This window comes from Octodon degus, unplaced genomic scaffold (genome assembly GCF_000260255.1).
Source record: "Octodon degus isolate 3935 unplaced genomic scaffold, OctDeg1.0 scaffold00009, whole genome shotgun sequence".
Classification (NCBI taxonomy): Eukaryota; Metazoa; Chordata; class Mammalia; order Rodentia; family Octodontidae; genus Octodon; species Octodon degus.
The window spans coordinates 17,032,926-17,040,330 of record NW_004524585.1 but is presented as its reverse complement, the minus strand read 5'-3'; positions in this window follow the sequence as shown (position 1 = coordinate 17,040,330).

Here is a 7,405-nt window from a genome sequence, read left to right as displayed (position 1 = left end):
GCGGCGCGGGGCTGAGCGCTGCACCGAGCGGGGGGAGGCGCCGCCAGCCCGCGCCCAGCCAGCGCTGCTGCCGCCGCGGCCGGGTCATGTGGGCGCCTTTTTTTTTCCTTGCTCGCAGTTTACTTGGGTAGGTGGGGGGCGCTGGAGCAGCCAGTCAGGGGCCGGCCTGCTGTTTGCTTACAGATCGGGTTTTTTCCTCTCTCTTTACTCTAACCGGATTGGTGTGCTCCACGAGAAAGAGGCGTCAGCCTCACCCCTCCCTCCGCACCTCCCACCCCCAGCGCCCCACCTTCTTGAAACCTGACTAATTGAATTACGGGGAGCGCCGGGCGCGCTCTCCGCCTGCGCCCGGCCGCCGCGGTAACCCTTTGGGCGCCAAATTGCGTCTGGCTCAGGCGTGAGTTGACATCTTTTTCCTTGAGAGCGGGGTCCTTTGACGCTAAAGCACCCTCTTCCCGCTCCGTAGACGGAGAGCCGGGAGCTGTCTGGGAAGCCCCCCCGGGGGCGCACGGCCCGCCCCGACCTGGCGGACGCGGCTCTCGGCGCCCGGGCCTGGGTCCCAGCCCTTGCAGGTTCTCAGGAAGAAGCAGAACTTCGCTTTACAGTGATGCACTGCAGGCATGTTAGGGAAAGAAAATCGGGGGAAATTTCAGTTCAAAGTGATCACAACCCCGAGTGAACCTGCACCGGGGAGGGAGGAAGAAAATGCGGCCGGCGGCCTCGCTGCGCTCCTGTCCTCGAGCCGCCGGCCCTGCCCCCTAGGAAGAGCCGCGGCGGGAGCCCGGGAGGCGGCGGCGGGAGGAAAAGGCGCTCGCGCGCTGCTGAAGCAACCTCGGTTCCAGGACTCCCGGCAGCGAGCGGTCGGGAGCCCCGGAGACCGCGCGTCGCCAGCGCCGGAGCCCGAGCGCCCGGGGACGAAGGCCCGAGAGACCCCTTCTCCGGGCTTGCAGTCTCGGCCGGAGTAGTATTTTTCCCTTTTGCTCTCTCGTGAGTTTGCGGCTTCGGTAGGAAGGACTGATCCCAAGAAAGAAAACAGTTCAGCTTTCCTCCCACACCTGCCAGTTTTCCCTTTTACTTATTAGCCCAGTAAAATCAAACATCCCTTTCTCCTGCGCTTCCAGTCCCGGCTCGGGATTTGCAGCGCCACGGAGCTGTTTGGAAGCGTCCAGACGCCCTCCAGTGGTCAGCTCTGGTTGCGCATCCAGCAGAGGTATTGGAGTCTGATGGAAAATCTAGGGTCTTGATCAATAAAGACTTGAGAGGAAGACCTCTTAGGCATGGAGTCAGCTGGATGTTATCGGGTCTTACCTAAAAATTAAGCAGATTCTCAATTACAGAGTTTTTCTTCTGTCAGAATATATTGAAACTATCCTTCAAAGATATTTGTGTCTCAGAAATTACAGTGTGTCTGTGACTCACAACAAACTGCCCTTTGAAAAGAATCAGCTTTCTAATTTAAGAAGATTTAGGTTTCCGAAGATTAACAAAAATCACTTGTGTAGTTCACATTATTGGTCTGTTTCACAAAATATACAGCAGTGGGAAAACGTAAAGAAGAGAGATCACATACAGAGTCAAATGCTCCCTTCAGATGCGTGTATTCTTGGTCTGTAGTCTTGCCGCCGTTCAAGTTCTTGGCCTACGTTAGGGCGTGTGTGCTCTTTCTGTTCTGGAAGGACGGAGGGATTGCTTCCTGTGGCCTTCCGCCTAGTGACTCTAATAGGTGTTCATATGGCCGAGGCAGCTTGGCAGGAAATGCTCTGGACCCTTTTAAAGGACGTATCTCTCTTTCTGAAGGAGAGAATTCACGACTCCTGTCTTGGAAAAAATGCTGATTCTCATCGCAGGGTCCTTTTAGTCAGATGCCTATCAAATATCAGGGAGCTAGCAAGTTGGCGTCCTTCTTCTGGCGTCAAAGCTGAAAAAAGTGAAGAAATAAAGAAATGATATCCATTATTTCCCATTGGGAACACATACTGCAGGCAACTGTGCAAAGACAGAATGTCAGAAGAACAGGGATGCCTGGATATTTTAAATATCTCTAATTCGTGTAAAGTCTGAATAGCTTTATTTCCATCAGAAAAACAAGTTGTACATTGTGGTCATCTTTTAAACAACTTAAGAAGTTGGAATAAGCTATTGGAATTTGCAACTGTTCAGAACAGAACTGAAATTTCTATATGAAATATTCATAAACCTAAATCATATGGCTCCTTTTGGGATTGCACACCTAAGCAACTATTAGTGTTAGCGTTACTAAACAGCGTAAGACATATGTACTTGGGTAGCTATAATTTGAAGAGAGACATTAACTGTACAGTTATTGCTAGATAATGTGGCTTTGTCTCTGGGAAAACACACCCATGACTCAATCTACACAAATCAGCACTAAATAAAATAATTATGAGTAGTACTCTGTCACAGAGACAATGTCTTTCAAACTGGCACTTATGGAGTGGCCAAGTGTAGCAGTGGGTTCGTGTCTGACCAAGAGAAAACAAGCAAGAAACTGAAAACATGAAGGAATAAAAGTGAAGGGAATGTTCCGAGGGCTTTCCGTTCAAAGTTGAAGCAGGGTAGAGCTGAGGTCTGAAAACTAGGTTGGTAACAGACTGTAAGGGGGGTCAGCTGCCTCTCGGAAAATGTTTATATTTCAAGTTGCAGGCAACCAAGCAAAACAAGTGGCAATGAAGCAATAATCTCCATGCCTCAAATCACAACATGAACTGAGATTTATTTCATTAATTTTCTGGCCTTTAGCTACCTAAATCACTGTTTTAACCTTGCATATGAATTAGAATCACCTAAGGGAGCTTTTTGAAAAAGCACAATGCCAGCGACCACTCCCTGCTCTAGTTGTTTAGGAGTGGGGACCTGGGTCTGTAATTTTTAACAGCTCCCTAGCGAATTCTAATGAGCATGGAGAATTGAGAACCACTGATCCAGGTAATTTATTTTTACCTTAATTACTTCAATCTTTCAGGCAAAAGTAAGTTCTGTTCTTATTTATCTGAAGAAGTATCCCAGCTAACTAGGAAGGCAGAAATGTTGCTACTTTAGAGAAATGATTTTCAGGAAGTGATGCTTTTAAATAATCTTCCACAGCACACAATTGTTTTTGAGTGTCATCTCTGGGCTGTGGGTGCAGGAGACAAACATAATTTTAAATATGGATTGACTTTTTTTTTTTTTAATTAGCCACTAGATAGAAGTAGAGCTCTGTTGAGTTAGGTGTCTGAACCAATAAATGAAATAAATTGGCCAATCAAACCTCTCAGTCCACAGAATAGGCAGCTCAGTTCACCAAGATTAAATTAAACCATAGAATCAGAAGTTGTTACAATTTATATCCAACAGAGATAATAAATGAAATAAACAATAGCATAAAAAGTAAACAATAATTACACACAAAATGTTCTAGCAGACGATTAAAATGGGATTTAAACCACATATACTGTTTTCTTGGCACATTTAGAATTCATTTTGAAGCCCCAGGGTGCTCAGTCCCATCACTAGACTCACCCAGTAACCTTGTCTACAGACTGCTTAAGGTTACCGACAAAGCCCTCTCTGCTGCCCAGTCCCTTGTGTGACAAGCCTTTACAATATGTAGAAAGAAATGCTGGTTTTTCCTCTTCCTGCAAGACTTTAAGAAATGCTTTTGTTTTCTGATTCTTTTCTTTCTTTCTTTTCTTTTTTTTTTTTTTTCAGAACCAGGGATTGAACTCGGGCCCTTGTGCTTGTCAGGGAAGCACTTATTCTACTGAGCTATCTCACCAGCCTGTTCCCTGTTTCTGATCTGTCTCTTTTGTTTCCAACCTAAAAGAGAAAAACTATCCGCTGCATAGAGTCCTACATCTCTCCCTTCAGGGCTGTGGTCTTCAATTCCCATTCTGAATTGTCCTCTTCTCCTCTTTCTTCCTTACTGAAGCTTTTCTCAGTCAACTTCTCTTAAAGTCTGCAAATAAAAAGAAGCAGTTCTGCAAGTTGCTGAAATATTCTGAAAGAGGCCAATAAAGTCTATGCGTTGTTTTTTTGCCCATTTCAAAACATGTTTTAAATAAAAGCAACATAGCAAACTCTTTAGACTCTTTCGATATTTTAGCAGTCACTTTGACAAACACCTGGACCTTATAATCAGGCACAAATGTAAATAGATGTATATGACAAATGTATATAAGTGCATAAACATTTCTAAAAGAAACAAAGAACTGGTTACTTTTCATCACATGTGCTTCAGTATATATACTTTTAAGCTATTTGACCAGTTTACAACCCTAGTGTTGAAATTGGAAGATGATTTTATTCCCATAGGCAATTTTCATGTACTCTTTTACTATTTGAACAACTATATACCATTTACTTTGAGTTTTCCTCTTCAAATTTTTGAAGGAAGTTCACTGAATAAAAATTATGTGCGTGTCACAAACCTATTCGGTCAATTAACATAAAGTATGCTGTCTTAAAATATCTTGATGAATTCTTAAATTACACATTATAGCCTTTGCTTAAAAGAATACATATTACTGAGAATTTATAAGATCAAGAAAATAGAAGTTTGTATCTATGTTTTATAATCACAGCCATCGATAGTTACATGTTTTTAAAATAAAAGATTTTTTTAAGTTAAAAAAAAGGTTTTAAGTAGCCATTACAGAAAGTTAATTTATGCCTTATTTCAACATTCAAACTATTATATTTCTCCCTGCAAGTTTCATCTACCATCATCCAAAAAAAAAAAAAAACCAGGCAAGTATGCATTTCTATATTCTTTTTTGTAATAATGCCATTACACACACACACACACACACACACACACACACGCATATATACTAATACATACATACATAATATAGATGAGAACATAAACAGAGAATAGAAGAAGAGTACTTATTTCTCAATAAATTTGTACCAATGATTTTCATCAGCCTGTGTGAGGAATGCTATTTAAAAAGGAGCAGAGGCTCTAACCCCTCGTCAGTAAGCATGTTTATATAAAATAGGAAACGCTGTTCCAAGCCCCTTTTTAGCTTTGGCTTAATTTTTTCCCCTCTGAGCTAAACTAGCTTAGCAAAGTGAAGTACAGAATTATGGAAAACTAAGATATTCTTTCCTCAAATTATGTGCGTTTGTTTTTCAGATAAAAGGCTTCTGTAGGGAGATTTACAGTCAGCTTTTCTCTCTCCTCCCTTCTCCATTTTACTCGGCCACACTAAAAATGGTCTTTTAAAATACACTATTAAGTTTTAGAAAAAGTTCCTTCTCAGCATGGATTCATAATTCTACTTCAAGACTTCCAAATACCTTATGCCAACATTGTAAATTTTACTGTCATGCTGTAAAGATACAGTGAAGGTATAATTTTTTAAAGCATTTCACATGTACTTTGGGGTAATAGTTACAAAGCTGGTCTCTATAGAAACTACTATAACCTGTGATCTTAGAACATCACATAATAACGCAGAGGATTATTGGCCAAAACTTTTTTTTTTAAGTGAGAAATATTTTTTTACTCAATTCAGTCTTTCTAAACTCAGGTCTACAGAGGAAAGCCTGCTCTTAAAATGACTGCCCTTTAATCGGAGATTCTCACTTTCCATTTCTATTCGTCTCCCCCTCCTTTGGGGGGGCATATGATGTATGCTAAATTAAATAGGATTTATTGGTTCAGCTGGATTCTGAATTCTCCGCTTTTCCTGTGGATTAGGAGAGTGCCTTTCTTAGCCCTTTTCCTTGAAATCCATCAGGATTTTTTATGTGGACTATCTAGTATTCTGCACATTTCCGATGCTTAATAAATATTACATTACAATATTAGCATAATAATAAATCGTCTTAAAGCACTACATTGGCTATTAAGTGAGAACCTATTCAGTTTGAGGCAAAACATCAAAAAGTTTTATTTTCTCCATATACATACAAAAGAACTTGAACATTCCCTGGCTATGAAGTGCCCTTGCGCCTGTAAGATGTCCACAGGTTACAAAGAGAAGTGATAAAGGGATATCTTCCAGCCATGCACTTCATTGGTATATTCTGAAGACTGAATTTGCCCCTTTAATAAGGGAGAGTTTAAAATTGGGCAGACAAAAATGGAAATAGCATCATGTGTCAAGTAAATGTCCTTTTCCCACCGGCAATTCTGAAATTTTATACAAGCGTACAAGGCCAGCAGCTATTGTTTCTTACCATTAAGAAATTCTCTTTCTGTCTATGATCGGTTATGTCATATAACCCTGGACTAACAACCACTGGGAAAAGAAGGATTTTCCTTATATTTTCACAAAGGACAGAGCTTTGGCTGAAACAATTAGGCAAAAGCAATGCTGTGCCATTTCTGAGCCTCGCCTCCTGACATATTCAGGCTTCAGTTCTTTCTAGAATCCCTGCCAGTTTAGCGCAAGCCCCAAGTAGACTTCTAGTTAATGAGAGACATGGAGTCAAGACACCCCCATCTTTCCACTGATACCCAGAAACGGAGCTGCCTCACTGACCGGCGGGCGTCCCCAGGTACATGAGGAAGCCCAGCTAGGATGACAAGAACCGTATCGCTGAACCCCTCAACCGCAACCATCAGGATCCTGAGCTCAGCCAACAGCTCTTGTTTTAAGATCCTACATTTTGGGGTGCTTTATTATACAGCAATAGGCACAAGATCCACCTTGTATTAATTGAAAATAAAACTTTGAATGCTATTTAGATTAAACGTTATTCCTTCACACATTTGATTTTCACTACTGAGTTACTTTGGGTCTTAAATCTGTAACTGATGAACACAACCTTCTGAATATTTCTAACAGAAATGTTTGTTCCTGCTAATTTATAAATTTCATAAAGAGCTTTTATCCCAACAAAAAACATCACATGAAATCCTAAATAAATACAATTAATAGTTGAAACTTTCTAATCTTTGGATAAGGTTGTTTGGTTAGAGCAGCAAACCTGAGCAGATGATTTATCCAAAGATGATTCTTCCTTTAAAGTAGTGTCCTGCAAGAAAAATGAAATGGTAGAATCAAAGGAAGCTGTGTTTAGCTTCACTCAAATCTCCACATCACTCACTCCTATTGATTTAACATCATGGCACCTCCATATTTCAGCAGGAAGATCTGCCATGAGACAGAAACTAGAGTGACCCTGCAAGGGTTGTCTTGCTGTCAACTTCAAATTACAACATCTCTACTCTTGGCTGACAGCCATGGCAGGCCCTCAGTAGTACAGCTTTCATTTCGTGGATGGAAAAGATGTGTTTCAAGGAAATGAGATGTAAAGTGAAATTTTATCTCTCAAGTCTCCTCATAATTTAAAGTTCTAAAAGGGGAGAAGTTTTGGCCAGCGCTTCTTATGTATAGTCCTTGGAGTCTGTTTACTAGCGTATTTACTAATGTGGATTTTTAAGGTGCAC